The 5,959-nt window shown below is 35.1% G+C and overlaps 1 non-coding gene across 1 annotated transcript; it reads right to left on the reverse strand.

Annotated features, from left to right (window-relative positions):
- Positions 1 to 3,535: 3,535 nt before the first annotated feature.
- TRNAA-AGC (transfer RNA alanine (anticodon AGC)) lies at positions 3,536 to 3,608 on the reverse strand. The gene has a single exon. It is a non-coding gene; the product is annotated as a tRNA-Ala (tRNA).
- Positions 3,609 to 5,959: the final 2,351 nt, after the last annotated feature.

The following is a 5,959-nucleotide window of genomic DNA, read 5'->3' on the forward strand; positions in this document are numbered from 1 at the left end:
ATATTCCTTATGACCAAAAGGTCGTTTTTTTTAGACCTGACATGACGTTTCAACTCCACTGACACTCCTTCAGATCCTCACTCCTGTTTGTCGTTGATGTCCTTAAACCTCCAACTATGATTAGGATTACCGATACTCTTCCTGCATAGCCCTGCTTCCTTCATTTGGAGGTCATACTTTGTCTTCTTTGTTGAATATTATGGTCACCAGGAGCTGTGGTGTTAGTACACTTCCCACCCTTTGCTTTGACTACAGTAAGATCTGAAATTCTTGTACTCATGAAGTGGTTTCGAATTATGGTGATACCATTCATCGGTGCATTCTAGATCGTATTGCTTGCTCAAAAAACAATGAATATTTTGACCGAACTTATTGTGCCTTCGCCTGTAGTGTCCATATATTTTACTTTCTTAATATTGGGAATTACACCTTCTGATGTATTCCCTTACGCTTTATACTAAAGGGAGATCTTCTGTGTATCTACTATTATTCTATGTGTATTCTATTCATAGTATCTGTTCATAAGGCTTGTTTTTTGTGCCTCGGAAATTAAACTCTGTTTCTCATGTAAGTTTTTTTTATAGTTTTAACCAGTTCCAGTTCTGGTTTCATCCTGTTATCTCCAGCACTTATAATAAACTGCATAAAATTATGTTGTTAGCATTATTGATTTGTCATTTTCTTAGCAGGATTATGCAAAACGTTATCGACTCGATGCGAGGATCCACGCATATATCAAGTACGGATGCTATGGATGCATCAGTGCGAACAGTCATAGAAAATAGCTCTGCTACTGATAGGAAATTTATTTTTAAAATTTGCGGTACACTTATTCTGATTTTGGACCTTTTTTATTAATCTCTCTTTCTTTCTTGGTATCATTTCATATATGTATGGGCATTTGGTGTATCTCTATTGTTGCTGGTAACATTCTTTATCATATCACCATTTATTTCACCATTACTTCTACTAATGATATTAGTAGAACAAATAAGCATGATTATGACCCACACTCACACTCAAAGTGAATGAGAAACACACTCACACACAACCAGACACACACAAGCTCACTCACACACACACACGCACACGTACCGTCGCAGGTAATAGTCAAAATGCCTCCTTTTTATCATACGTTTAATTTGGAAGTTTTTGTATAAATCACTTTTTGACAGGTATCTCGTCCAGTGCTCACTCAATAACTGCTGCAAAGATTTAAAACACAAAAGAAAGAATCCTCGCTTTGAAACCCCCAGCTTTCTTAAGTCCACCCCTCCCCTGGTCGACAGCTCCCCCCCCCTCTCCCCTTCCCCCACTGTCCCTCCTAATCCCTCTGCCTTACTCTGTGTCACTTGTGCGGAAATAGCGACCTAGGACAGGCACGGCGTGGACGAAGGTGGAGCATCATTACTGTACGTGTGTGTGTGTGCGTGTGTGTACTCTGTGTGAGTGTGTTGTGTGTGTGTGCGTGTGTGTTCTGTGTGTGTGTGTAGTTGTATCTTTCATTGGATGTTATATCTAATTTCATCTGGTCCAACTGATAGATTTGATACAGTGTCTTTAATTGCTTTCTTTAGAACTTATATCATTGAGGTTTTGATTTGTATCGTTTATCATCGAGAAATGTTATCAATGCCTCATAAAGACACACTAAATACGCCTCCACATTGTCTTCTGAGGAATTCAGGCATGCCCTTTGAATCGGTTAACAAAACACCCTTGGTTTGCTTTCCACCCGTCTATTGGCTTTTGAATATGAGTAGGAATAATTTACATTACTTTTATGACATTAAATACTTCCTCTCTGCTTTGCTTTCATCACATTTGATTTGTTCTGCTCTTCAGCATATCAAATGGTAGTAGGTATTCAATTTGTTATTCTACTGATTATTAATCATTTTCCAATCGATTTGAGATTAAAGGCTGTCACGTACGTATGTTGTTTTTATTGTCCTCATTAGCGTGTCTTTTAGCTTGATCATCGCAATTTTTATGGTGTTTTCATCGTATTGAATAAGTTGATGATATGATATGTCCTCTCCCATCGATGTGGGTACCAGATCGAGCATATCATTCTGCCTCGTTGTGATTTTGGCTATTTAGTTGTGGTAAAATTCCTCATCAGAATCAATAGGCATTTTAGTTTGCATTTGTGCTTCTTTTTATTTCTTTTATGTCTCAGTCCAAATGGGGGAAATTAAAATAAGCTTCTGGTTCCTACTGTCGTCTTAATCTAATCACTAACAATATGTAAAGCTTTCCTGAAAAGAAAAGTTTAGGCGGGAATTCCGAATACAACAACGAATTCACTTGCGTTATGTTTTCCAAACTCTCCTTCCGCGCTCATTTCCCAACTGAATGAACCTTATCAAAAAAGATAACCTATCGCAGAAGATATCTTAAAATTGGTATCAATAAATTCGGTGCCATAACGCCTAAAAGGTTTTAATGCAAGACCGCTAATCGTGATGATTAGTAAATTAACTACAAACTCGGGGATCATATTTGGTTGCGAAAATTATTTCAACCGTCCCTTGGGTACAAGTTCTCTCATGTGTCAATAAACTTATTCAATTCAAAGTCTTTTCTGAACACATTTTTGCTGAGATCAAGATAGTCATATAAGCAGATCGAGGAGCACTTTCCTGTACATTGTAATGTGAACGAGATTTTGCAAGAGTAAAACTAGTAGAAGAAACGTGGCCACAGTTACGCAAAGAAGCCAATACTTGTTTCATTCCTATGTGAAATGTCTGCCTATCGTGGGCTTTCTGCTGTTTTAATAACACGGTGGAGTATATTAGATTTCGATCGTGTATGAGATGAAGCTATCAACACGTCTAGAAAGGATTTTTTTCATAAATCATCTATTCCACATGAAAGTAAAATGTTAAAGCCCCATTTTGATTTAGAGAATTGCTCAGTTTAACCTGGAAGATAGTTAATGGTTATGACAGATCTTGGGTCTTTTGAAGATGTTAAAGTTCTTTTTAGAATATTTGACCTGGGTTATGCCCCTTTGACCTGATGACCTTAGTCCTCCTCTAATAAACTCCACTCTCACCGATACTGCCCTTGTAATTCTGGTTTTCCTCTCCTGCATAAATTCTATATCTTGCTCTTTTTTATATTTCTCGTATACTTTTATAACCCTCACTGATTTTATTTAAAAAGAATCACATATCTTTTATAAGTCCAGCCACGTCCATTTTACTTTTACTTTCTGAGGAGTAATTAAGCTTATATCGGAGTGTGTCTCGGGTGGAAAGTAAATCACCGACATGGAATCGGCATTAGAGGAACATACCAATAAGTTCTAATAATATATGGTTGATTGTAGACTAATTCATGTCATTTATTCTGTAGAAAGTCATTATTGATTTTAACCCGAAGGCTGGTCAATTGTTAAGTTGACCTTAGCTCTTCCTCTATGACCTGGTGGCTTTGACCCTCCATGTTTGACCTGATGCTAATTCTTTGATCGTGGTCTTCATTTTAATTCAAATTTAAAGTCCAAATATAATCAAACCTTTTATGGAGATGCGGGGTATCGATCCCCGTACCTCTCACATGCTAAGCGAGCGCTCTACCACTTGAGCTACATCCCCTTCTTATGCTGTTGTCTCCACTTATTTACAAACTATTATATGAGCAGACTAGTCACAAAGGCAATAGCATTGTGTTTGGAAGAATAAACTAAAACAAATAATATAACTAGCTAAAATATCTTTTCTAGCTTTATATTTACGACTAAAGCAGTATGGACTTTAAGTTGAAACGGAGAATACATCTGACTTTCACTTTCTGTCGTATTCCCTCACCCACTACACACAGCGGAAATTATGATTATTACTATTTTTACTTATTTATACTCGCTTCTTGATATTTGTTTGAAAGTTGTATTTTTCCTAAATAGCAGAAATTCAACACTATATTTCACGCTCGCCGTTTAACTGTTTAATTAACATTCTCAGTTCCAGATTCGGTTACTAGTTACTTGCTGTCTTCTACCTCACCCCTTATTATCAAGGCCGAGGTGAGGTTTTAGTTTCGGTCGTTTCTTCTTTTTTTGTCGGCGGGATTGCGTAAAAAAAAGGTTACCGGCTGTTTCGATTTCTATAGGGACTCGGAACTATATATGGATCTAACATGGAATTGTGTGATTTCTCCAGTGCAACCAGTCATATAAGATGGATCTATTGATGATATGCTATGTCCTCTCCCATCGATGTGGGTACCAGATCGAGCATATCATTCTGCCTCGTTGTGATTTTGATTATTTAGTTGTGGTAAAATTCCTCATCAGAATCAATAGGCATTTTAGTTTGCATTTGTGCTTCATTTTCTTTCTTTTATTTCTCAGTTCAACATGGGAGGGATTAAAGTAAGTAAGTTTCTGGTTCCTATTGTCGTCTTAATCTAATTACTAACAATATGTAAAGCTCTCCTGAAAAGATAAATTTAGGCGAAAATATCTGCCTATCGTGGGCAGTTTTAATAACACGGTGGAGTATATTAGATTTCGATCGTGTATGAGATGAAGCTATCAACATGTCTAGAAAGGATTTTTTTTCTTAAATCATCTATTCCACATGAAAGTAAAATGTTAAAGCCCCATTTTGATTAAGAGAATTGTTCAGTTTAACCTGGATGATAGTTAATGGTTATGACAGATGTTGAAATTCTTTCTAGAGTATTTGACCTGGGTTATGCCCCTTTGATCTGATGACCTTAGTTCTCCTCTAATAAACTCCACTCTCACCGATACTGCCCTTGTAATTCTGGTTTTCCTCTCCTGCATAAATTCTATATCATGATCTTTTTTATATTCCTCGTATAATTTTATAACCCTCACTGATTTCATTTAAAAAGAATCACATATTTTTTATTGTTAAAATATAAATTTGAATTACTTTAGAAGAATTAAAGTGTTATTCTGCTCCTTTTTAAAGTGATTTGCGAGGATACCTGAAGCGCGGGCAGCGACAGTTTTTTTCTTCAAAGAAAACGGCTTACAGGCTAAACTAAAAACAAATCACATACCTGGCTAGACTTGTTATACCATTACAGTAATAATAACACCAGTATGGATTTGGTATTGAAAAGAAAAATGGAATGGTATTTATCACTGGAAGTGCTATCTGATGTTATTTTTTCATGAATTTAGTTATCTGTATATTAGTTACTTTAGTGCAAATTTTAGCACATATATCATCAATATGTTTATTGTTATGGTTATTACCATGATTGATATTGCTGTTATTATCATTACAACCTATACCATCAGCATACTTATAATTACTATTAAATAACCATCGTCAATCATGATTTCAAAAACTCACAAATTTATTATCAAATCATTATAATAACGAAAACAGGAATATATATATACAACCCGATCATGTGTCATTTTCGTTTCAGAATCTCTTAAGAAATCAAGTGTGATTCGAAACGTGTCTCGAGGAAAGACAATTCATCGTTATGAAAACAATACTGAACAAAGAGACTGGTAAGTCCTATAAAGGTGTAGAGATGCAGCTGCGGGGTATATGTCCTCGTATATCTTACTTGGAAAAAAAAAATATATATATATTTATTACAAGTGTTTGTGTGTGTGTATGTGTAGATAGATAGATATATACATACATATATAAATATATATATATATATATATATATATATATATATATATATATATATATATATTTGTATGTATGTATGTATATATAGGTATGTATATGTATATTATATATATATATATATATATATATATATATATGTGTGTGTGTGTGTGTGTGTGTGTGTGTGTGTGTGTGTGTGTGTGTGTGTATTAATAACTCCAATAGGTGCAAATACGTCACATGCAATCACATTTTTACATGACTACAGTACTGCATTTCTACATTCACTATACCTGGACAAAAGTAACTTAAAGTAGACTCATTCTTAAAGTTAACAA

This window comes from Penaeus japonicus, unplaced genomic scaffold (assembly GCF_977035675.1).
Source record: "Penaeus japonicus unplaced genomic scaffold, GWHDUDI00000001_assembly GWHDUDI00000033, whole genome shotgun sequence".
In the NCBI taxonomy this organism is placed as follows: Eukaryota; Metazoa; Arthropoda; class Malacostraca; order Decapoda; family Penaeidae; genus Penaeus; species Penaeus japonicus.